A 27,197-nucleotide genomic window follows, 5' to 3' on the forward strand; every position below is an offset into this window, starting at 1 on the left:
ATGCCACTGAAATGTTATATATGTTTTACCACAACTTTTTTTAAAGCTTAAAGCTTTCTCTATTTAGCCAGGTATAAGAAAAATGACTTTGGGGGGAATTATTTTTCTTATACATGGTTAAATAGAGAAAGTGGGAAGATAGCTTAAGCCCAGGAGTTGGAGACCAGCCTGGACAATATAGTAAGACCTCATCTCTACAAAAAAAATTTAAAATTAGCTGAACATGGTGGTGCACCCATGTAGTCCCAATTACTCAGGAGGCAGGCTGTTATGGGAGGATCACTTGAGCCCAGAAGGCAGAGGTTGCAGTGAGCTGAGATGAGCCCAGAAGGCAGAGGTTGCAGTGATCTGAGATCACGCCACTGCACACCAGCCTGGATGACAGAGTAAGATTCTGTCTCAACAACAACAACAAAAAGGAATGTAATGATTTATGATGTCCCTTTCATCAGGAGCACATACAGTCCTATGAATCATTTGATCTGATAATGAGACTTTTTTTTCTTTTAAATGATGATAGTTATCTGGGGCCCTAATCTTAGTGTCTCTTTGTGGAATGGCTTAGAAGCATTGTATAGTATAGAGGTATGGAGGAATAAGCTACTTGATCTTGGACAAATTATATTTTAAAATGAGTAAATACTAATACTTGGCTCATTGAATGCACCCAGTGATACCTCTCATTATTATTAATTATGCCCATTGAATATTTTTTATTTTTATTTTTTGAGATGGAGTTTCACTCTTATTGCCCAGGCTGGAGTGCAATGGCGTGATCTCAGCTCACCCACAACCTCCGCCTCCCAGGTTCAACCGATTCTCCTGCCTCAGCCTGCTGTGCAGCTGGGATTACAGGTGCCCGCCAACACGCCCAGCTAATTTTTTGCATTAGTAGAGACAGGGTTTCACTAAGTTGGCCAGACTGCTCTCCGACTCCTGACCTCAGGTGATCCACCTGCCTTGGCCTCCCAAAGTGCTGGGATTATAGGCGTGAGCCACTGTGCCAGGCCCCAAATCATTTTCTAACAAAGAGCAGCCAGTAAAGTCAAGCTGCAGACATAGACAAGCAAGCTGCTAACTTGCACAGGTGGATGCCACAGGAAAGAACTACCTGGGACTAGACATGTTCAAAATGGCGGCTGCATCTCCCCTTCTCTGCCAGCCACGTGTACAGTAAGGAGCAGACAAGATGGCACCGACCAAGGGGAGAGTTCATTTGCATAATAAGATTAGGGTGGGGCCACCAGCCTTCCCTGTGTGCTATGTAAACGTCACACCTGACCCAAAAAACCTGTGAGCCCTACCTATATCAGACACGGCCTCCTCAAGCTGGACTATAAAATCTGGCGTATCTACCAGCTGACCTTTTCCTCTTGTAAGTCCCTTCTTTCTCACTAGAGAGAGAGCTATTTTTCTTTGTCTTTCTCCTTCTTCTGCCTATTAAACCTCTGCTCCTGGCCAGGCGCGGTGGCTCAGGCCTGTAATCCCAGCACTTTAGGAGGCCAAGGCGGGCAGATCACCTGAGGTCAGGAGTTGAGGACAAGCCTGTCAAACATAAAGAAACCCTGTCTCTACTCAAAAATACAAAATTGGTTGGGCGGGGTGGCGTGCTCCTGTAATCCCAGCTACTCAGGAGGCTAAGGCAGGATTGCTTGAGCCCAGGAGGCCAAGACTGCAGTGAGCTGTGATCACCCCACTGCACTCCAGCCTAGGTGACAGAGTGAGGCTCAAAACAAAAAAAGAATATACACCACAGTTTATAAGTGGGCATGTGGGATTTTTTTCGTTTGTTTTTGGCTATTATAAATAAAACTGCTACGAGCAATCATGTACAACTCTTTCTAAGGATACAGCTTCCTTCTCTCTTAGGAACCAACTAGCAGTGAAATAGCTGGATAATATGGTAAGTGTATAATTAATGTTTAAGAAACTGCCAAACCGTTTTGGAAAGTAGTTGTATTGAGGCAGGAGAATAGGGTTTGGAGGCAGGGAACCTAAGGCTGTTTCACGCAGCGTTCCTAGAACTAAACTGAAAGGAAAACCCTAACTTTACATGCCTAAATCACAAAAGGACCAGAGGCTACTCTCTTTGCAAACCCCCCACCTTTTCTGCCAGGCATGGGAAATTGGCAACCAATCAGACTGATTGCGGGTTGAGTCTTCCTTTGCAACTTTGTAACTTCACTCCAGCCTCCGAATGGTTGGTTGCTGTCCACAATCAATCAGACTGATTGCGGACGGAGTCTTCGTTTGCATACAAGTATAAATTTGTAACTTCACCCTAGCCTCTGATTGGTTGCTTTCTGCAACCAATCATATGTTTGCACAGGAGTGTAACTTTTGTAACCACGTCATCCTCTGGTTGGCTGCTTTCTGCAACCAATCAGACTGATTGTGGGCTACCACTTCATTTACCTGAGGTGGACATGAAGTAGCCAATGGGAAACTTCTAGAAGGTATTTGGACCCAAGAAGATTCTGTATCTGGGGCCCTTGAGCCGCTGCTCGTCGCGCTCTCACACTGTGGAGTGTACTTTCGTTTTCAATAAATCCCTGCTTTCGTTCTTTTTTAACCAGTTGTCAAATGATCCTTTATTGAAATATTTTCCTTTGTGCTTAACTGGCTGGTCATTCCACAGCACCACTGTTGATGTCATCTATGATGTCCTGAGGGTGGCGGCCATCAACATTACGGCCCACAGACTGGGCAGTCCCCAGGATCTCTTTAATGGTTCCAGAGAGTTCTCTGGCTAAGGATCGGTGCCGCATCTGTTGAGCAATGTTGACGATCTCATCAAAAGTGGTATTCCCACTGTGTTTAATGTTTTTCTGTTTCTTTCTGTCTCTTGGTGGTTCCTTTTGATGATCAGGGAGGAGGCAGAAGGTACCACTTCAATCTGGGCCTGTCTGTTCTGAATGGTCAGTTTCACTGTAATCCTCAGGCCCTTCCAGTCACCCGTTACCTTGGCAATGTCATCACCAACCTCTTTTGGAGACAGACCCGCGGGGCCAATCTTGGGGGCCAGGGCAGAAGTGGCACCGACTTCAACTCCAGTGCACCTCAAGTATATGACTTTGATCTCACTGGGGTGGAACTTCGGCGGCATGGTGGAGGCGCCTGGTGTCGATGAACCCGGATTCGAGACGACCGAAGAAAATTGCACCTTGGCCTCCTCCGAGCCGAAAGCCGAGAGAGCTGCTTTCTTTCTTTTGTTGCTTCATTCTTTCTTTGCTGGGCGTTTTGTCCAATTCTTTCTTCAAAACACCAAGAACCTAGACAATTTGCAGTCACGACCCTCTACCGGTGACAGTATCATTTTGCGTTGCCTTCATTGGTGTATGAGTGTGTGAATTCTTCCACATTCTTGCCAGCACTTGCTCTGTTGTCTGTTTAATTTCAGGGATTCTAGTAGGTAAGTAGTGGTGTCTCATTGTGGTTTTAATTTGTACCTCTCTAAAGACTAATGGTGTTGAGTATCTTTTCATGTGCTTATTTGCCATCCATATATCTTCCTTGGTGCAGCTGATGCTGGCAGCCAGCTGGGTGGGGAGTGGGGCTGGGGGTGTCTCTGTTCTCAATACCTGTATTGCTTCAGTGTAGTCTCCATGTGGGCTACTGTGGGCGTCTTCATAGCATGCTGGCTTGGTACCAAATGTTAGTGTCCCAGTTGAGAAAGCAGGCAAGGCAGAAACGATATCCTTTTTGTGACCTAGCCTCAGAAGTTACATAGCTTGTTTTTGACTGTACTTTATATGCCAAGCCCAGAGACAGTGTGTGAAGGGACTAAGAAGTTATAAGGCAAAGGGCATAAATACAGGAGGCTACAAATTGGGCTATTAATGAAATTATCTATTGTGTAATTTTTATTGTAGTAGAAACATAAAATTTATCATCTTAAGCATTTTTAATTAAATGGTTCAGTGTGTTAAGTATATTCACATTGCTGTGAAACCAATCTCCAGAAGTTTTTCATCTTGCAAATCTGAAACTGTATATATCCTTTAAACAACTCCCCCTTGCCTCCCCTCAGCCCAGGGTAACCAACATTCTACTCTGTTTCTATGAATTGACCACTGTAGATATATAAGTGCAATCCTATAGCATTTGTCTTTTTGTGATTGGCTTATTTCACTTCGCACAATGTTTCAAGGTTCATACATGTTGTAGCATGTGACAGGATTTCCTTTTTATTTATTTATTTTTTTAAACAAGATCTTGCTCTGTTGCCTAGGCTGGAGTGCAGTGGCACAGTCATAGCTCACTGTAGCCTTGAACTCCTGGGCTCAAGCGATCCTCCTGCCTCAGCCTCCTAAGTAGCTGAGACTACAGGCATGCACCACCATATCCAGCTAATTTTTGTTTTTTGTAGAGATTTGGGGGTCTCACTATGTTGCCCAGGCTGGTCTCAAACTCCTGGCCTCAGGCAGTCCTCCTGCCTTGGCCTCTCAAAGTGCTAGGATCACAGGCATAAGCCACTGTGTCTGGCCTTTCCTTTTTAAGGCTGGATAATATTCCATTGTATGTATATACTACATTTTGTTTATCTGTTTATCAGTCAAACACTTGGTTTGCTTCCATCTTTTGGCTATTGTGAATAACACTGATATGAACATGAGTGTGCAAATATTTCTTTGAGACACTACTTTCAATTCTTTTGGATATATATTCAAAAGTGAGATTGCTGTGCCATATGGTAGTTCTATTTTTAATTTTTTGAGGACTGTTCATACTGTTTTCTATAGCAGTTACCCCATTTTACAATCCCACTAACAGTGCACGGGGGCTTCAATTTTGCAACATCCTCATCAACACTTGTTATTTTCCGTTTTTTGTTTTGTTTTGTTTTGTATTTTGATAGTAGCCATCCCAATGAGTGTGAGGTGATAGCTCAGTGTGGTTTTGATTTGCATTTCTCTAATGAAATTGGTGATGTTGAGCATCTTTTCATGTGTCCTCATTGGCTATTTGGATATCATCTTTGGAGAAATGTCTGTTTGAGTCCTTTGCCCATCTTTTTATTAGGCTACTGGATATTTTGTTGCAGAGTTGTAAAAATACTTTCATTTATATTTCCAACAGGCACTGGTACAGCCTGAGCTGAAAGCTTCAGCCTGATGACAGGCAAGTGTTTCTGTGTATCTCAGACTCAAGTTTGTGACAATCACAGCCAGGGGATTTCAGTGGCCATTTCAACTTCTTCCTGGTGGCCAACCCTCCAGGCTTGACAAATCAACACAAAACACACCCAAACAGAAAACCATAATCTGATCCTTACATGATGTCATTGACCAACAATGTAAGTGAATTCGCGGTGTAATGGGCTGATTTATAAAGGATCTTACCCATAGGGTGTCTCAGCTCTTTACTGCTTAAACATTTAGTTCTCAAAAAGAATCCAGAATCACAAAAGAAACAATGACACATTATATCTGGTCTTTAACAAAGTTCTATTGAAAAAATCACCCAACAGCTAAATACCACATTTAATGCCCTGTGACAAATATTTCTAATTCAGACACATGAGCTGTTCTGGAAAACTTCTAATTAGGAGCATGGATAGACATTGTACTGCCACAAATAGTCTCACTGCAAATTCAAAGAGCATAAATTACACAGTCACATGTTACTTTCAAAATGCTGCCAGTCATCTGAGAACACTGTGTGTTAGAACTTCATTGGGACACAAACATTATTCTCTGCCATCTTACAGCTGGGGAAATGTGGTTCTTGGATGCGGAGTGAATTCCTCAATTCCCAGGCCAGCCCAGTATCCCTGGGAGAGGCCGTATGACTCTCTGACCTTTAATGGTCACTCTTGGCAAGGCCTGACAAAAAGCCAGGAAAGATTCATCATGACTTTAGGTGCTGGGTCAGGGACTCTGAGTACACATATCAGAGAAACGCATGCCAATATAGGTAGGAAAGACACAAAATGTGTCATACCTTAAGGAATTTGCTTTATTCACATCTAGGCTTGTGTATAAAACCATTCTGAATGTGTCTCTTTAAAATAAAACCCACTGACCCTGTACAATCTGTCAGACTATTAACCTCAAAACACTCATTTCACACCTCTAAAGCTATCAATGGCTTCTCATTATAAAGAGAACAAATGCCAATATCTTTGCATAGAAGTCTAAGCTACAGTTTATGCTCAAAATATATTTCCAATCTTTTTGCTTTCTTAGTATTTCCAAATTAGGCTCTGTGCTCCAGCCGATCAGCACTGCCGAGGGTTCCCTCACTACAGACCGTGAGCACCTCATTCTAGACGGTTTCTCCCTCCTGTCTTTGAGGCCCAGCTCCAGCCTCCACCCCCTACCACCAACATCAGACCAGGAGACACTGATCCAGCCCAGTCTGCGTCATGTATTTCTACATTCATCCTTATAATGGTAGCTTTCTTTTTTCTTTCTTTTCTTTTTTTTTTTTTTGAGACAGGGTCTCACTCTGTCACCCAGGCTGGAGTGCAGTGGCATGATCTTGGCTCACTGCAACCTCTGCCTCCAGGTTCAAGCAATTCTCCTGCCTCAGCTTCTGAGTAGCTGGGACTACAGGCACACATCACCACGCCCAGCTAATTTTTTTGTATTTTTAGTAGAGACGGGGTTTCACCATGTTGCCCAGGCTGGTGTCAAACTCCTGACCTCAGGTGATCTGCCTGCCTTAGCCTCCTGAAGTCCTGGGATTACAGGCGTGAGCCCCAGGCTGGAGTGCAGTGGCGCAGTCTCGGCTCACTGCAACCTCTGCCTCCCGGGTTCAAGCAGTTCTTCTGCCTCAGCCTCCTGAGTAGCTGGGACTACAGGTGCCTGCCACCACCCCCAGCTAATTTTTGTATTTTTAGTAGAGACAGGGTTTCACCATATTGGCCAGGCTGGTCTCGAACTCTTGACCTCGTGATCTGCCCACCTTGGCCTCCCTAAGTGCTGGGATTACAGATGTGAGCCACCACACCCAGGCGGTAGCTATTTTAATATGTGATTTTGTTCTGTCTTCCTACCCTAGGCACTGTGAGTTGTACCTGTTGCCACAGTGAATAGTTCAGAGTTTTGCCCATGGTCACAGAATCTGGTTGAGGAAAGGCTCTTGAAGTTCCAGTTCTTCTCAAAGGACTTCTCAAACTGTAATGTGCATATTATTTTCCTGGAGATTTTGTTAAAATGCAGGTTTTGATTCAGTAGATTTTGGGTGGAGCCTGAGATTCTGCATTTCTGACCACCTCCCAGGTGACATCAGTGCTGTGGTCCCTAGACTGCACTTGCACGAGGTTGCAAACATAAAAACCTGCAGGATTGGGATGGCACACTCACGTGAATGAAGCAGGCAGGGTGAGATGCAGTAGAAAATGGTGGGGATGATGGCAAACCAGAGGCTCATGCCATGCCCACAGGGCCACAGCCACTGTGCTCCAGCAACATGTGGGCTCAAGATGGCCAGATCTAATTTTTCTAGGGAAGCTGGAAATCTGTATTAACAAGTAAAATTCCGCACATTTTAAATGTTGCCAATACACTCAAATCCATGTTTGATTTAAATGACCTTTTCTGTGATGGGGTAATACTCCCAGTCCTTGCTCTTCTGCGGTTATAACAGTCTCTCTATACCAGGGTTTATTTATACAACAGCATTCTTTAAACTGAAAAAAGAAATTAACTAAAAAATAAAATCTGTCCCTTAATCAATAAATAGTCAATCTGCTAGTTTGTGTGTGTGTGTTTTGTTTTGTTTTGTTTTGTTTTTGAGAGAGTCTCACTCTCTTGGAGTGCAATGGCACGATCTTGGCTGACTGCAACCCCTGCCTCCTGGGTTCAAGCTATTCTCCTGCCTTAGCCTCCCTAGTAGTTGGGATTACAGGCGCCCACCAGCACGCCTGGCTAATTTTTGTATTTTTAGTAGAGATGGGATTTCACCATGTTGGTCAGGCTGGTCTCGAACTCCTGATCTCAGGTGATCCACCTGCCTCAGCCTCCCAAAGTGCTGGGATTACAGGCATGAGCCACTACGCCTGGCCAGTTTGTGTGTTCAATTAGAACAATGGTTCCCAAATTTTGTGATTTCATAGGCAAGGAAAATTCCCAAAAAAAGTCCAACAATATTTTAGAAGCCAAAGTAGGGTGTCAACATCTTATTTTGCTCAATAAAGACATTTAAAAATAATCTGGCTGGGTGTGATGGCTGATGCCTGTAATCCCAGCACTTTGGGAGCCTGAGGTGGGTGGATCAGTTGAGGTCAGGAGTTTGAGACCAGCCTGGCCAACACGGTGAGACCCTTTCTCTAATAAAAAATACAAAAATTGGCTGGGCGTGGTGACTTACACCTGTAATCCCAGCACTTTGGGAGGCCAAGGCAGGCAGATCACTTGAGGTCGGGAGTTCGAGACCAGTCTGACCAACATGGAGAAACCCCATCTCTACTAAAAATACAAAATTAGGCAGGCATGGTGGCGCATGCTTGTAATCCCAGCTACTCGGGAGGCTGAGGCAGGAGAATCGCTTGAACCCAGGAGGTGGAGATCATGGTGAGCTGAAATCGCACCATTGCACTCTCCAGCCTGGGCAACAAGAGCGAAACTGTCTCAAAAAAAAAAATTATTATTATTATACACACACACACACACACATACACACACATATACACACAAAAATTAGCTGGGTGCAGTGGCTCACACTTGTAATCCCAGCACTTTGGGAGGCCGAGGCGAGTGGATCACCTGAGGTCAGGAGTTCAAGACCAGCCTGGTCAACATGGTGAAACACCATTTCTACTAAAAATATGAAAACTAGCCAGGCATGGTAGCAGGCGCTTGTGGTCCCAGATACTTGGGAGGCTGAGGCAGGAGAATCGCTTGAGCCCGGGAGGCAGAGGTTGCAGTGAGCCGAGATTGTGCCATTGCACTCCAGCCTGGGTGACAAGAGTGAAACTCTGTCTCAAAAAAAAAAAAAAAAAAAAAAGCCAGGTGTGTTGGCGCACATCTATAATCTCAGCTACTTGAGAGGCTGAGGCAGGAGAATCGCTTGAACCTGGGAGGTAGAGGTTGCAGTGAGCTGAGATGGTGCCACTGCACTCCAGCCCGGGCAACAGAGCAAGACTCCATCTCAAAAACAACAAAAAAAAGGCCGGGCACAGTGGCTCATGCCTGTAATCCTAGCACTTTGGGAGGCTGAGGCGGGAGGATCACAAGGTCAGGAGTTCGAGATCAGGCTGGCCAACATGCTGAAACCCCGTCTCTACTAAAAATACAAAAATTACCTGGGTGTGGTGGTGCGCGCCTGTAGTCCCAGCTACTTGGGAGGCTGAGGCAGGAGAATTGCTTGAACCCGGGAGGCAGAGGTGCAGTGAGCCGAGATCGTGCCAATGCACTCCAGCCTGGGCAACAACAGCAAGACTCCATCTCAAAACTAACTAACTAAATAAATAAATAAGGGTGAGAAATGTTGGCACACGGGGTCGAGAAGGAGTGCAACTGCAACACAGAACGTAAGTTTGTGCCAATATTTGAGGAGTCTTTGTTTCCACTCTCAGACTGCCTTTGAACTTGCTAAATTTGAACTTTTTCCCTTATTCTCCTACATAGGAATCCAGGAATTTATACAGAAGAGAATTCTAGGCTTGGCTTAGAAGACATGTGAAAATGAAATTTTGTATTTGGAGCCCTGTAGGCTAATAAGCAGCCTGGGTGACAGAGCAAGACTCTATCTCAAAAAAAAATAATAATACAAAATAAAAATAATCTATCATCTCCTCCCAATATTTTATTTTGTGAAGGACATTGTAAAACATGCAGGAAAAAAACATAATCTTACATCAAAGGATAGCTCTTTTAAGTAGAATAAATGGTAGCTTTATGGAAAATCTACATTGTTCTTCTTTTTCTTTTTTTTAAGACAGACTCTGGCTCTGTCTCCCAGGCTGGATTGCAGTGGCTCAATCTTGGCTCACTGCAACCTCTACCTCCTGGGCTCAACCCATCAGTCTCCCCAGTAGCTGGGACTACAGGAGCACACCACCATGCCTGGCTAATTTTTGTATTTTTGTAGAGATGGGGTTTTGCCATGTTGGCCAGGCTGGTCTTGAACTCTTGAGGTCAAGGAATCCACCCACCTCCCAGAGTGCTGGGATTACAGGCATGAGCCACCACACCTGGCAGTCCTTATTTTTGTAATTGTATGATGGACATGTGCAAACTTTGACCCGAGTTCTGGTTTTGGGGAACCATTGATTATCAGAGTCATCCTACTGACAGTTAAGAAAAGTGGGACACAGAAAGACTCCATGACCTGCTCAGAGTCTCATGCCTTAAGGGCATCGCCTAGTGCTCCCTCTGCTCTCTCTGATGGAGTTATAGTTTCATGGTAATTCATCTTCACTCAGCATGTTGAAATGGGAAAGTACAGGTTTTGAGCCAGATCGACATGGGTGTGAATCTCAGATCAGCAACTTCCGAGCTTTGTGGTCTTAGATAAGTTACTCAGTCTCTTTACTTTTCCATCTGTTACACTTACTTTATTTTTATTTATTTTTATTTTTTGAGACAGATTTTTGCTCTTGTTGCCCAGGCTGGAGTGCAATGGCCTGGTCTCAGCTCACTGCAACATCTGCCTCCTGGGTTCAAGCAATTCTCCTACCTCAGCCTCCCAAGTAGCTGGGATTACAGGTGCACACCACCACGCCTGGCTAATTTTTGTATTTTTAGTAGAGATGGGGTTTCACCGTGTTGACCAGGTTGGTCTCAAAGTCCTGACCTCAGGTGATTCACCTGCCTTCATCTCCCAAAGTGCTGGGATTACAGGCGTGAGCCACCACGCCTGGCCTGTTACACTTATTTTATAAGGTTGTTATAAAGATTAAATAAAATGGCATATAAAACTACCTACCAGTGGTAATGGGCTCCTCTTGTAAAAATTGGTCAGCTCCCTCGCCAGCAAAGAGCTTTGCATAGCAAGGCCTATATCATGGATAAAAGTTGTCATTGTTAAAATAAGTATGACAATAAAATTACAGTCAGTATTAAGGTCTATCTCTCAGGACAATGGGGTCTACTCACTACATTTACAGAACTAAAGGGAACATCTCTATTCTTCACAAGATAAGAATGATCTCCTTGGAAGTAATTTCCCTTTCCCTTTTCCTTTCCCTTTCCTCCTTTCCTTTCCTATTACTTTTCCTTCCCTCCTCTCCTTTCCTTTCTTTTTTTAACAGGGTCTTGCTCTGTCGCCCAGGCTGGAGTACAGTGGTGTGATCTTGGCTCACTGCACCTCTGCCTCCTAGACTCAAGTGATCATCCCACCAGGGTACTCCACCATGCTTGACTAATTGTTTTTAAGTTGTTTTTTGTGGTTGTTGTTGTTGTTTGTTTGTTTTGTAGAGACGGGTCTCCCTATATTGCCCAGGCCGGTCTTGAACTCCTGGGCTCAAGCGATCCTCCCGCCTCCAGCTTTCAAAGTGTTGGGATTACAGATGTGAGCGCCTGGTGGAAGTAATTTTTCTATCCTCACTTATCCCAAAAGGCAGCTAGAATATTCTCTCACTAAATAAGAAATAAATACTAGCTCTACTTGATAGTAAACAATGAGTAGGAAGACACTAGAACAACAAAACAATATATATTCACCATAATATCTTTTTTGTTTCTCTTTCCTCCTTTCCATCCTTTAAAATGTATTTGTTTAATAGAAATGATATGACCATGAGGACAAAGACTCTTAGCTCTTCTAAGTTCTATTTATTTTATTTTATTTTTTGAGATGGAGTCTTGCTTTATTACCCAAGCTGGAGTGCAGTGGCACAATCTCAGCTCACTGCAACCTCTGCCTCCAGGGTTCAAGTGATTCTCCTGCCTCAACCTCCCAAGTAACTGGGATTACAGGAGTGCACTACCATGCCCAGCTAATTTTTTTTATTTTTTATTATTATTATTTTTTGAGATGGAGTCTCGCTCTGTCTCCCAGGCTGGAGTGCAGTGGCATGATCTTGGCTCACTGGAACCTCCGTCTTCTGGGTTCAAATGATTCTCCTGCCTCAGCCTCCCGAGTAGCTGTGGCTACAGGTGTATGCCACCATGCCCAGCTAATTTTTTTGTATTTCTAGCAGAGACAGGGTTTCACCGTGTTAGCCAGGATGGTCTCAATCTCCTGACTTTGTGATCCACCTGCCTCAGCCACCCAAAGTACTGGGATTACAGGCATAAGCCACTGCGCCCGGCCCTAAGTTCTATTTAATAATAGTACCTTTGCGTAAATCATGATTGTTCAGAAGTTCTTAAGTAATAATTCTGTTTTAAGTCAAGGGAAATGATCTTAGTACAAGGGAACACTGCAAATTGCATAAATTATAGTCATAGATGGTAGCTGTGTCTTTATCTACTCCTTATAGCCAAGAATAAAAAATTGTAGAGCTAAATCTTCAATAGGAGTCAATCTGATTTGTTGGAATGTTTTAACAAGAATAATGGTCACCTTATATTACTTGCTAAATATAAAAAAGTATAATCTTTTAGAAAGACAAAGTAAAAGTAAAACCTACTCTGAATTTTACATTTGTAGCTAAAGTATACTTCGATTAGCAACCAAAGTGGTTAGTCTGTGAAACATTTCTAAACTATCTTGGATAAATATCTTCATATTTTCTATAAATCAGAGATTTTTGCATACCAGTTAATCATGCAGAGTCCCAGAAGATGCACACCCTAATTTTCGGATATGGGGACTTCCTGATGGATATTTCACTATTCAATATTGGTTCTCTTCATAGAAGTACCTATGTTATTTGATTGTACAAACAGTCTATCATAACAAGCTGCACATTTGTTTTCAGTGATGTTTACAATCTACAGCTGGGGTCAACAAACTTCAGCACAAGTCAAATCCAGCTCCAAGCCTGTTTTTGTATATAAAGTTTTATTGGAACACAAGCACTTTAATTTGTTGATGTGTTGTCTATGGCTGTTTGTCATAACAGCAGTGTTGAGAGACAGAGACCACATGGCTTTCAAAGTCTAAAATATTCACTCTCTGGCCCTTTACAAAGTTTGTTGACTCTGATCTATAGAATAAAGAACAATAACCATATATGTTAAGGGATCATTACTAACAATGTTACCACTTCCAGAGCCTTAAAGGATGTCATCCTAAGCCTATAGCATACCTTTTTACCAGAAAGGCAATCATCTTTGCTTAAAAGGTAGACGCCTGCTTTCCTAAAGCTTGAAGAGGCATCAAAATAGAAGTCGAAATTAAAATGGAGGCACCCTACACCTTATAAGTAGCAAATGAAAGTGTGCATGGCTTTGGCAACATTTACTGTATTATTCTGTTTTCACGCTGCTGATAAAGACATATCCGAGACTGGGAAGAAAAAGAGGTTTAATTGGACTTACAGTTCCACATGGCTGGGGAGGCCTCAGAATCATGGCAGGAGGCGAAAAGCACTTCTTCCGTGGTGGCAGCAAGAGAGAAACGAGCAAGAAGCAAAAGCAGAAACCACTGCTAAACCCATCAGATTTTGTGAGACTTATTCACTATCACGAGAATAGCACAGGAAAGACCGGCCCCCATGATTCAATTACCTCACCCTGGGTCCCTTCCAGTACACCTGGGATTTCTGGGAGATACAATTCAAGTTGAGATTTGGTGAAGACACAGCCAAACCACATCAGCTGCATTAGTGAGAATGCCATGCAAAAGGGACTGTTCTAAAAGGTTACAAAACTGTGATTTTGAGAAGCAAAAAAAAAACAAAAAAAAACTACGAGCATCTTCTATAGTTGGATTTCAATAAAGCTTTAGTAACTTTTACAACATTCCAAAGTTAGATTCTATTAATAGGTCTTCCTGATTGTTGGGTGAGGGTATTAGATGGGATTATAAAATAAAGAAGCTGGCCGGGTGCAGTGGCTCATGCCTGTAATCTCAGCACTTTGGGAGGCCGAGGTGGCAGACTATTTAAGGTCAGGAGTTGGAGACCAGCCTGACCAACATGGTGAAACCCCATCTCTACTAAAAACACAAAAAAATTAGCCGGGCTTGGTGGCAGATGCCTGGAGTCCCAGCTACTTGGATGGCTGAGGCAGGAGAATTGCTTGAACCCGGGAGGTGGAGGTTGCAGTGAGCCAAGATTGTGCCACTGCACTCCAGCCTGGGTGACAGAGCGAGACTCTGTCTCAAAAAATAAAATAAAATAAAATAAAATAAAATAAAATAAAATAAAATAAGGCTTGATCAATTTCATATGACATAATTCAACCTATATAAATGGATTACTTTGCAAAGTATTTTATACTAGCTTTCCTCCTTACTCCATCACCACCATCACCCAGCAGTTGTTCAGGAAAATCATTAAATCATTAAATAACTCAGATAATAAATACATTCATATATGTATATAATATATATACCTCTGCCTCCCAGGTTCAAGCCATTCTCCTGCCTCAGCCTCCCAAGTAGCTGGGACTCCAGGAACCCACCACTACGCCTGGCTAATTTTTGTATTTTTTTAAGTAGAGACAGGATTTCTCCATGTTGGTCTCCAACTCCTGACCTCAGATGATCTGCCCACCGTGGCCTCCCAAAGTGCTAGGATTACAGGTGTCAGCCACCGCACCCAGCAGGAAATTCAGCTTTGTCAGAAGTGAGACTTGAACCCATAACTCCAGGGGAGGCTGCGACCTGAACGCAGCGCCTTAGACAGCTCGGCCATCCTGACTGCTTTGGCATATTTTAAAATAAAAATTACCATGTATAAAGTAGATTTGAAAAAATTTTACAATAAATACCAATAAACCAACATCTACATTAACATCTTCCTCCTCCTCCTCCTCTTCCTCTTCTTCGTTAATGAGGCATAAAATGCATACTCACCATTTTTCAGCATATAATTTGATGGGTTTTGATAAATGTAACCACCACCACAATCATGATACAGAATGGTGCCATCAGCCCCAACCAAAGATTCCTCATGTCCTTCCCCTAAATCCAGCCCCTGCCAACAATTGACCAGCTTTCTGTCACTCTAATTTTGCCTCTTCTAGAATTTCAGATCATTGGATTCAAATAGTATGTAGTCTTTTTTGCCTGTCTTCTTTCATTTAGTATGATGCTTTTGAGATTCACCCATGTTGTTGAATTAATTATTGTAGTAATTGATTCCATTTTGTTGCTAAATAGCATTCCTTGTTATAGATGTGGTTTATTCATTCGCCAGTTGATGGTGTTTTGGGGTGTTTCCAATTTTGGACTATTATAAATAATAGGTCTCGTGAACATTTATGTACAGACAGGTTTTTGTGTGGACATATGTTTTCATTATTTATTTATTTATTTTTATATTTTATTTTTTTGAGACAGAGTCTCGCTCTGTCACCCAGGCTGAAGTGCAGTGACGCGATCTTGGCTCACTGCAACCTCCACCTCCCGGGTTCAGGCGATTCTCCTGCCTCAGCCTCTGGAGTAGCTGGGATTACAGGTGCACGCCACCACACCCAGCTAATTTTTGTATTTTTATAGAGACCAGATTTCAACCATGTTGGTCAGGCTCGTCTCGAACCCCTGACCTTGTGATCTGCCCTCCTCAGCCTCTCAAAGCGCTGGAATTACAGACGTGAGCCACCGCGCCCAGCTATTTATTTATTTTTTGAGACAGAGTATCTCACTCTGTCACCCAGGCTGGAGTGCAGTGGCACAGTCTCAGCTCACCACAACCTCCGCCTCCTGGGTTCAAGCCATTCATCTGCCTCAGCCTCCCAAGTAGCTGGGATTACAAGCACCGACCACCACACCTGGCTAATTTTTGTAATTTTAGTAGAGACAGAGTTTCACCATGTTGGCCAGGCTGGTCTCAAACTCCTGACCTCAAATGATCTGCCTGCCTTGGCCTCCCAAAGTGCTGGGATTACGGGCATGATCCACCGTGCCTGGCTATGTTTTTATTTATTTTGGGTAAATGCTGAGGAATAGAATTACTGGATCATAAGACCAATATATAGTATAATGTTCAACTTTACAAGAAACTGCCATACTGTTTCCTAAAAGGTTGGGACCTTTTTACCTTCCCATAAGCAACGTGTGAAAGCTCCATTTGCTCTGCGTTCTCGCTGACAATAGGCAATGCCAGTTTTTGTAACTTTAGGCATTCTAGTGAGCAAAATTATAATTTGTGCATCCTTAAAGACCAATAACTTTGACCATTAGCATTTATTTGCCATTTGTCTATCTTCCTTAGTGAAATGTCCATTCAATTTTGCAATATTTTACCTATTTCTGCTTTTTGTTACTGAGTTGTAAAAGTTGTTTATTGTAAGTATTAGTCCTTTATCAGATATGTGTTGCCTAAGGCTTGCCTTTTAATTTTCTTGACAGTTTCTCTTGAAGAGTAGAAGTTTCTAATTTTTATTAAATCAAATTCACCAGTAATTTCTTTTATGGTACTTATTCTTATGTTTTCTGTATCTTATCTGAGTGTTGCCTAACTCAAGGTCACAAAGATTTCCTCCACTGTTATCATCTAGAAATTTTCGTTTTAGCTCTTATCATTAAGTCTGTGACTAATTGCTAGTTAATTCTTGTGTGGCATGAGATAAGAAGGTCAAGGTTGATTTTGCTGTTACTGCTGTAGTTGCATATGGCTATGCATTTGTTCCAAAACCATTTGTTAAAAAGACTTTCAGCTGGGCATGGTAGCTCACACCTGTAATCCCAGCACTCCAGGAGGCAGAGGTGGGCAGATCACTTGAGCCGAGGAGTTTGAGAATAGCCTGGGCAACAAAGGGAAAATGCATCTCTACAAAAAATACAAAAGTTAGCCAGTATGGTGGTGCATGCCTGTAGTCCCAGCTACTTGGGAGACTGAAGTGGGAAGATCGCTTGAACCCTAGAGGTCCAGCCTGCAGTGAGCCAAGATTGCATCACTGCACTGCAGCCTGGGCAATAGAGCAAGACTCTGTCTCAAAAATTAAAAAATAAAGAACTTTTCCTTTCCGCTATTGAATTCCCATGTCATTTTTGTTAAAACTCAAGTGACCATATATGTACAGGTCTATTTCAAGATTCTCTGTTGTGTTCCCTTGATATATAGATCCTGACACCAAAACCATATTATCCTAATTGCCACAACTTTATCGGAATTCTTGTAATCCAGTAATATGAATCCACCAATTTAATCCCTTTATCAAAGTTGTTTTGGCTATCAAGGTCACTTGCATTATTTAAGATTTAAAATAAATTTCACAATCAGCTTGTCAAACTCTATCCCCAAAAAATGGCTAGTAGAATTTTCATTAGATTTTATGGCGCAGTGGCTCATGTAATCCCAGCACTTTGGGAGGCCAAGGCGGGCGGATCACTTGAGGTCAGGAGTTCGAGACCAGCCTGGCCATCATGGCGAAACCCTGTCTCTACTAAAAATACAAAATACAAATTCGTCAGGGTTGGTGGCAGGTGCCTGTAACCCCAGCTACTTAGGAGGCAGAGGCAGGAGAATTGCTTGAACCCAGGAGGCAGAAGTAGCAGTGAGCTGAGATCATGCCATTGCACTCCAGCCTCGGTGACAGAGTGAGACTCTGTCAAGAATTTTATTTTATCTATAAATCAATTTGTGGATAATTGACATCTTTAACAATATTAATCTTAAATCCAAGAAACGGTATCTCTCTTCATTTATTTAGGTCTTCTTTAATTTCTCTCAAAATGGTTTGTAGTTTCCCAGGTTCAGGTCTTGCACATATTTTGTTAAATTTATCTTTAATATTTCATGGGTTTTTTTGTTTTGTTTTGTTTTGTTTTGTTTGAGATGGGGTCTCGCTCTGTCACCCAGGCTGGAATGTAGTGGTGTGATCTAGGCTCACTGCAACTTCTGCCTCACGGGTTCAAGTGATTATCTTGCCTCAGCTTCCTGAGTAGCTGGGACTACAGGCGGCCACCACCACACCTAGCTAATTTTTGTATTTTTAGTAGAGACAGGGTTTTGCCATGTTGGCCAGGCTGGTCTTGAACTCCTGACCTCAGGTGATCGACCTGCCTCGGCCTCCCAAAGTGCTGAGATTACAGGCATGAGCCACTGCACCCGGCCATATTTCATAGTTTTGAATGCTATCGTAAATGGTATTGATTTTTTAATTTCAATTGTTAACTGTTTGATCCAAATATATAGAAATGTATACTGGTACATTGACCTTGAATCCTGTGACCTTGCTAAGCTTATTAATACCTTATTTATAGATTCTTTATGAATTTCTATTTACATAATCATGTCATCTGCAAATCAAGACCATTTTGTTTCTTTCCAATATTTATGCCTTTTATTTCCTTTTATTTATTTGTTTTGCCTTACTGTACTGGCAATTGATCTCCAGTCAATACTGAATACAAGTGGTGAGAGCAGACAGACATTCTTGCTTTGTTCCCTGTATTAGAGGGAACATTCAGTCTTTTACCATTAAGTATTGTTACAGTAGGTAGCTGGTCAGGCATGAGCAGGGCAGGAGAGGGTCCCTTGCCCTACCCCAGGAATGTCAGGCAACCATCAGGTGATGGTCAAGTGGTTGTTAACTGTCACTCTAAAATAATAATTGGTTGCAGCTGGCACCAGGGAGGGGCAGCCTCCCAAAAGACAGAAAAAACCTGAAACGCAATCAGCAACTTCCCAGTAAAATCTCAGGAGTAGGGCCCGTGGGCTCACGTATGCGCACTGAAGGCAAAAATGGCGGCATTTAACTGGCCTATGACCTAGGAACCTTTGGTAAGGGAAGAACGCCTCAAGTGAGCATGCTTACAACTCCAGTAAACACACTGCACATGTGACCCCTTCCAAGCGCTGACAGGCCACTGCGCACGTGGACAGCCCACCTCAAGGGAAGAATCAGAGAGGGGATGCAAGACCCCGGAAGCACACAAGTGCATAAAACCCCAAGTCAAAGATGAAACTGCACTTGACCTCTCAAGTCACCCACTTGACCCTCTTCCAAATGTACTTTACTTCCTTTCATTCCTGCTCTAAAGCTTTTTAATAAGCTTTCACGCCTGCTCTAAAACTTGCCTCAGTCTCACACTCCGCCTTCTGTCACTCGGTCGAATTCTTTCATCTGAGGAGGCAAGAATTGAGGTTGCTGTAGACCCTTATGGATTCACCACCCGGCATGATGTTAGGTTTAGGTGTAACATAGTTAGCCTTTATCAAGTTGAGCAGTTTCTCTTTTATTGGTAGTTTGCTGAGAATTTCTATCTTGACTAGGTCCCAAATTTGTCAAATGCTTTTTCTGAATCTAATGAGATAATGAAATGGTTTTGTTTTTTGATTTTTTTCAACTTCACATGTTGAATTGCATTGATTGACTTCCAAATGTTAAACCTATCTTGCATTCTTGGGATGCATCCCACTTGGTCATAAGCTGTTATTCTTTTTGTATTGTGCTAGATTCAGTTTGCTGAAATTTTGTTAAAAATTATTGCAACAATATTTATTAGATATATTGGCCTATAGTTTTTTCTCCTTATAATAGATTTAGTAGAAACACTTTCATAGTATTCCTTTAACTTTAAAAAAAGTTGTTAAAAGTTATTGCAACAATATTTATTAGAGATATTGGTCTGTAGTTTTTTCTCCTTGTAATAGATTTAGTATAAACATTTTCATAGTATTCCTTTAACTTTAAAAAAATGTCTAGGCCAGTCACAGTGGCTCACGCCTGTAATCCCAGCACTTTGGGAGGCCGAGGCAGGAGGATCCCTTGAGCCCAGGAGTTCAAGATAGCGTAGGCAGCATGGTGAAACCCTGTTTATATTAAAAATACAAAAATTAGCCAGAAGTGGGTGCACACTTCTGTAGACCCAGCTACTCAGGAGGCTGAGGTGGGATGATCACTCAAGACTGGGAGGTCAAGGGTGCAGGAAGCTATACTGGGCACAGTGGCTCACACTTGTAATCCCAACACTTTGGGAGGCCGAGGCAGGTGGATCACTTGAAGTCAGGAGTTTGAGACCAGCCTGGCCAACATGGTAAAACCCCATCTCTACTAAAAATACAGTTAGCTAGGTGTGGTGGTGCGTGCCTGTAATCCCAACTACTCGGGAGGCTGAGGCAGGAGAATAGCTTGAACCTGGGAGGTGGAGGTTGCAGTGAGCTGAGATTGCACCACTGCACTCCAGCCTGGACAACAAGAGTGGAAACTCCATCTCAAAAGAGAAAAAAAAAGAAAAACTGCAGGAAGCTATGATGGTGCCACTGCACTCTAGCCTGGACAACAGAGTGAGACCCTGTCTCAAAGAAAAAAAATGTCTGTCAGGTTTGTCGTGATATCTTCCCTTTCATTCCTGATATTAATAATGTGTGTCTTTCTTTTTTCCCGATTTGGTCGGTTAGACAGGTTTATTAATGTTATTCATATTTTTCAAAGAGCCAGTTTTTGATTTTCCTCATTTTCTATATTCTATGCCATCCATTTCTACTCTTATTGTTTCCTTCCTTTCTTGCACTTGTACTTAATTCTTAAGTTGGTAAATCATTAATATGTGATCTTACATTTTTTCTTTTTTTTTTTTTTTTTCTTTTAAACAACTTTATTGAGGCATAAGTGACATATAATAAGCTATATATATTTAAAGTGTACTTTTTTGTTGTTTTTAGGAAACTTCGCTAGCAGAAATAAAATGTACAGTTAATTAAATTTTGACAAGTGCATATGTGAAACAATTGTGCTTATGCCAATCAAAGTCATTTATAGCTACAGCGGCACCACATTTTTTCTAATATGTGTTTTTTCTTTTACTTTTTTTTTTTTTTTTTTTTGGAGACAGAGTCTGTCACCCAGGCTGGAGTGCAGTGGCATGATTTCGGCTCACTGTAACCTCCACCTCCCAGGTTCAAGCAATTCTCGTGACTCAGCCTCCCGAGTAGCTGGGATTACAGGCCCGTGCCACCATGCCCGGCTAATTTTTTGTATTTTTAGTAGAAATGGGGTTTTGCCATGTTGCCGTGGCTGGTATCTAACTCCTGAGTTCAAGTAATCTGCCTGCCTCGGCCTTGCAAAGTGTTAGGATTATAGGCGTGAGGCACCACAACTGGACTAATATGTGTTTCAAATTATGAATTTTCCTGTAAACACTGCCTTAGCTGCAGCCCACAAATTTTGATAAATTGTTTTCATTTTCATGCTAGTCAAGGTATTTTCTAATTTCACTTGTAATATATTCTTTGCACATGAATTATTTAGTAGTGTGTTGTTTTTATCCTTCAGTTATTACTAGGTTAATTCTAACATGGAAATCACATCTGCAAGAATGGCTACATTTGAAGTAGGGAAAGTGTTGGAGGATGTCTTAGTCCATTTGTGTTGCTGTACAGGAATACTTGAGGCTGGGTAATTTATAAAGAAAAGAGACTTATTTGTCTCATGTTTCTGCAGGCTGTACAAGATGCATGGTGCCAGTATCTGCTTCTGGTGAGGGCTTCAGACTGCTTCTGCTCATGGTGGAAGGTAAAACTGAGCTGACATGTACAGGGATCACATGGAAGCAAGAGAGAGGGGAGAAATGCCTAGTTTTTTTCATTTGTTTTTGTTTTTGAGACAAAGGACAAGGTCTTGCTCTGTCACTCAGGCTGGAGAGCAGTGGCATGATCACAGCTCACTGCAGCCTTGACCTCCTGGGTTCAAGTGTTCCTCCTGCCTCAGCCTCCTATGTAGCTGGGACTACAGGTGCACACCACCATGCCCAACTAAGTAAAAAACAATTTTTTTTTTTTGCAGAGATGGGGTCTCCTTATGTTGCTCAGGCTAGTTTCAAACTCCTGGGCTCAAGTGATCCTCCCACCTTGGCCTCCCAAAGTGCTGGGATTACAGGCATGAGTCACCACACCTGGCCCCAAGTTTTTTTTAACAACCAACCAGTTTTTGTGGGAACTAATAGAGCAAGAGCTCATTCATTACTGCAAGAAAGGCACAAGACAGTCATGAGGGATCTGCCCCATGACCAGAAACATGCCTTGTATAATTTCAACCTTCCTTACATTTAGTGAGACTCCCTGTATAGCCCAGAACATAGTCCGTCTTTGTAGATGTTCTGTGGGCATTTAAAAAGAATATGTAGTCTGGTGTTGTTGGGTGGAGTATTATATAAATGTCATTTTAGGCAAGTTGGTTGGTGGTGGTTTTTTTTGTTTTTTTTTTTTTTGAGACAGAGTCTCATTCTGTCACCCAGGCTGGAGTGCAGTGCCGCGATCTTGGCTCACTGCAACCTCTGCCTCCTGGATTCAAGCAATTCTCCTGCCTCAGCCTCCCGAATAGCTGGGATTACAGGCCCACAACCACATCTGGCTAATTTTTGTATTTTTCATAGAGACTGGGATTCACCATGTTGGCCAGGCTGGTCTTGAACTCCTGACCTCATGATCCACCTGCCTTGGCCTCCCCAAGTGCTGGTATTACAGGCGTGAGCCACCGCACCCAGCCAAGTCTTCTATATCCTTATTCATTTTTTGTCTACTTGTTCTATCAATTATTGAGAGAGAAGTGTTGAGACCTCCAACTATAAAGGTGAATTTGTCCAGTTCTCTTCTTAGTTCTATCAGCTTTTGCCTTGTGTATTTTGAAACTGTTATTAGATACATACATGTTTATGTTTATAATCCTTTTGATTAATTGAGCCTTTTTTTTTTTTTTTTTTGAGATGGAGTCTCACTCTGTCGCCCAGGCTGGAGTGCAGTAGTACAATCTTGGCTCACTGCAGCCTCTGCTTCTCGGGTTCAAGCGATTCTCCTGCCTCAGCCTCCTGAGTAGCTAGAACTACAGGTGTGCACCACCATGCCCAGCTAACTTTTTGTATTTTTAGTAGAGATGGAGTTTCACCATGTTGGCCAGGCTGGTCTTGAACTCCTGACCTCATGTGAACTGCCCGCCTCAGCTTCCCAAAGGGCTGGGGTTACAGGTGTTAGCCACTCTGCCCGGCCAATTAATTGAGCCTTTTGTCATTATGATATGTCTCTCTTTCTCCCTGGTATCAGTCATTGTCTTAATATCTACTTCATCTGATATTAATATAGCTACCTAGCTTTATTTTTTCTTGTGATATATGTAATATTTACCATTAGTCACATTTAGTACTTTAACAATGTTGTGTACTCATCACCACTATCTAGTTCCAGAATCTTTTCATAACACCAAAAAGAAACCCACAACCCTTTAAACAGCCACTCCCCTTCCCCACTCCCCTCTTCCCCTGGCAAGCACTAATTCACTTTCTATCTTTATGAATTTGCCTCTTCTGGACACTGCATAAAAACGGAATCATATAGCATTCTGCCTTTCATGTCTGACTTATTTCACTTATAATGTTTTCAAGGTTTATCCATGTTGTAGCACATATTGGTACTTTATTCCTTTTTATGTATGAATAATATTCCATTGTATATATATGCTGCATTTTGTTTACCCCTTCATCAGTAAATGAAAATTTGTATTATTTCCACTTTTTGGTTATTGTGAATAGCCAAAATGTTTTCTACAATTTTGGGTAAGTGTGCAGTTAATTCTACGATTAACTTATTGAGAACCATCACATTGTTTTCTGCTGTGGCTGCACAGTTTTCCATCCCTATCAGCAATGTACAAGGGTTCCAATTTTTCCACATCCTCCTGCTGCAGTTTGGATGTTAGTCCCCTCAAGCTTCATGTTGAAATTTCATTCCCAACGCTGGAGGTGGGGCCTAATGGGAGGTGTTTCTGGTCATAGGGGCAGATCCCTCATGAATGTCTTGCTGTCTTTCTTGCAGTAATGAATGAGCTCTTGCTCTATTAATTCCCGCAAGAGCTGGTTGTTAAAAAAAAACTTGGGGCCAGGTGTGGTGACTCATGCCTGTAATCCCAGCACTTTGGGAGGCCAAGGTGGGAGGATCACTTGAGCCCAGGAGTTTGAAACTAGCCTGAGCAACATAGGGAGACCCCATCTCTGCAAAAAAAAAAAATTGTTTTTTACTTAGTTGGGCATGGTGGTGTGCACCTGTGGTCCCAGCTACATAGGAGGCTGAGGCAGGAGGAACACTTGAACCCAGGAGGTCAAGGCTGCAGTGAGCTGTGATCATGCCACTGCTCTCCAGCCTGAGTGACAGAGCAAGACTTTGCTCTTTGTCTCAAAAACAAAAACAGAAACAAAAAAAAACTAGGCATTTCTCCCCTCTCTCTTGCTTCCTTGTGATCCCTGCACATGTCAGCTCTGCTTTACCTTCCACCATGAGCAGAAGCAGTCTGAAGCCCTCACCAGAAGCAGATACTGGCACCATGCTTCTTGTACAGCCTGCAGAAACATGAGACAAATAATCCTCTTTTCTTTATAAATTACCCAGCCTCAAGTATTCCTGTATAGCAACACAAATGGACTAAGACATCCTCCAACACTTTCCCCACTTCAACTGTAGCCATTCTTGTAGGTGTGAAGTGATATCTCAATGTGGTTTTGATTTGCATTGTCCTAGTGACTAATGATGTTGAGCATTCCTATGTATGCATATTGGCCATTTAATATCTTCTTTGGAGAGATGTCTATTTAAATTTTTAACTGGGTTTTGCCTGTTTTTAAATGGTCCTGTTTTGTTTTTTTGTTGAGTTGTAAGCATTATTTATATATTCTGATGTTAGACCCTTATCAGACATATGATTTGCAAATAATTTCTCTCATTATGTAGATTCTTTTCACTTTCTTCATGGTGTCCTTTGTTGCACTAAAGTATTTAATTTTGATGAAGCTCAATTTATCTATATTTCTTTAGTTTCATGTGTTTTGATGTCCTATCTTTCACTGTCAAATCCATGATCATAAAGATTTGCCCGTATGTATTTTTTGTAAGAATTTTATGGTTTCAGCTCTTACATTTAAGTTGATCCATTTTGAGTTAATTTTTGTGTATGGTGTGAATAGGAATCCAACTTCATTCTTCTGCATGTGTATATCCAGTTGTCCCAGCACCATTTATTGAACAGAGTATTCTTCCCCCATTGGATGGCCTTTTCACCCTGGGTGAAAATCAATTGACCATAGATGTATGGGTTTAATTGTGGACTCTGAATTCTATTCCATTGATCTATATGCCCTTTTTTTTTTTGTTTGTTTTTTTGAGACGGAGTCTTGCTCTGTCACCCAGGCTTGAGTGCAGTGGCATGATCTCGGCTTACTGCAACCTCTGCCTCCCGGGTTCAAGTGATTCTTCTACCTCAGCCTCCCGAGTAGCTGGGACTACAGGTGCGCACCACCAAGCCTGGCTAATTTTCGTATTTTTAGTAGAGATGGGGTTTCACCATATTGGCCAGGCTGGTCTCGAACTCCTGACCTTGTGATCCCCTGCTTTCGCCTCCCAAAGTGCTGGAATTACAGGAGTGAGCCACTGCACCTGGCCTATATGCCTATTTTTATATCAGTATCACATTGTTTTGATTACTGTTAGCTTTGTTTGTAAGTTTTTGAAATTAGCATGAGTCCTTCAATTTTCTTCTTCTCTAGCTTTCCTTTGATTAGTATTTTTTATGGTACATTTTCTCTTATCCTTTTACTTTATCTGTGTCTTTATTTTTAAAGAAGTTTTCTTGTAGGTAACATATAGTTGAACTTTCCATAAATGATTATATTATCTAACTAGATAACCTCTGCCTTTTTTTTTTTTTTTTAAGAGATTGGGTCTTGCTATGTCAGTCAGGCTGGAATGCAGTGGTTATTCACTGGCACAGTCATAGTACACTGTAGCCTTGAACTGCCAGCCTCAAGCAATCCTCCCACCTGCAGCAGCTGGGACTGCAGGACATGCCACTGCATCAGCTGATAATCTCTGCCTTTTACAGAAGTGTTTAGACCATTTACATTTGGTCTAATCATGAATATGGTTGGGTTTATGCCCACTATGAATCTATTTGTTTTTCATTTTTGTAACTGCTCTCTATTTTTTCCTTTTTCTGCTTTCTTTTGAATTGATTTGTATGATTTAATTTGATCTTCATTAAATGTAATTATAGCCATATCTCTTTATTTTTTAATCAATTGCTCTGAATTTTACAATATACACTTTTGTCTTATCCATTCCACCTTTAAATAATATTATACAACTTCATGTATTGTGTAAGAATCTCACACCTCCATTTCCTCTTTTCTATCTTTTGTCATTTTTGTCATACATTTTACTTATAAATATGCTATACAACCTACATTATTATTTTTGTTTGAACAAAGAATTTTCTTTCTTTTTTTTTTTGAGACGGAGTCTCACTCTGTTGCTGCTCAGGCTGGAGTGCAGTGGTGTGATCTCGGCTCACTGCAACCTCCGCCTCCCAGGTTCAAGCAATTCCCCTGCCTCAGCCTCCTGAGTAGCTGGGATTACAGGTGCATGCCACCACACCTGGCTAATTTTTGTATTTTTAGTAGAGACAGGGTTTCACAATATTGGTCATGGCTGGTCTCGAACCCCTGACCTCATGATCCACCCACCTTGGCCTCCCAAAGTGCTGGAATTACGTGAGCCACTGTGCCTGGCCAAGAATTTTCTTTTAAATAATCAAAAATGAGAAAAATTATAAAGTTTTTGAATTTTCTAAGCTTTTGTTTATCTGAAAGAGTCTTTGTCCAAATAACACTGGAAAGTTATTTTTGGTAGGTAAGGAATTCTACACTGGCAGATTATTCAGGGCTTTAAACATGTCTCTTCAGTGTCTTCAGGTTTGCGAAGCTTCCGATGAGAAATATACTGTCATTCTTTCCTTTGTTCTCTATACATAATTTGTCTTTCACTGTCTTTTAAGGAATTTTCTTTATCACTGGTTTTTAGCAATTTGATTATGATGTGATGTGGTGTTGTTTTCTTCCTATTTATCCAGCTATGGTTCTTCGGACTTCTTGTATCTGAGGGTTTATAGTTCTCAGCTTTGACAAAATTTTAGGCCTTATTTTTTCACCGTCCTTTCTTCTGATGCTCCAGCTGCATATATGTTAGACCACTTGATACTTTCTCACTGGTTGCTAATGTTTTCTTCTTTTGTTTTGTTTTTCCTATCACTTTTCTCTGTGCTTCATTTTGGATAATTTCTATTGCTATTTCTTCAAGCTCACCATTCTTTTGTTCTGCAGTATCTAATCTAATGTTAATCCATTCCAATGGATTTTTATTTCAGATATTATATTTTTCTTCTCTAGAATTTCTAATACTATATTTTAAATTTTTTTCTGCAACTCTCCTC

General features: G+C 41.8%; 1 pseudogene; it reads right to left on the reverse strand.

Moving 5' to 3' along the window:
• Positions 1–2,576: 2,576 nt before the first annotated feature.
• On the reverse strand, positions 2,577–3,362 carry LOC129030677 (large ribosomal subunit protein uL11-like; annotated as a pseudogene).
• Positions 3,363–27,197: the final 23,835 nt, after the last annotated feature.

Source organism: Pongo pygmaeus, chromosome 12, assembly GCF_028885625.2.
Source record: "Pongo pygmaeus isolate AG05252 chromosome 12, NHGRI_mPonPyg2-v2.0_pri, whole genome shotgun sequence".
Classification (NCBI taxonomy): Eukaryota; Metazoa; Chordata; class Mammalia; order Primates; family Hominidae; genus Pongo; species Pongo pygmaeus.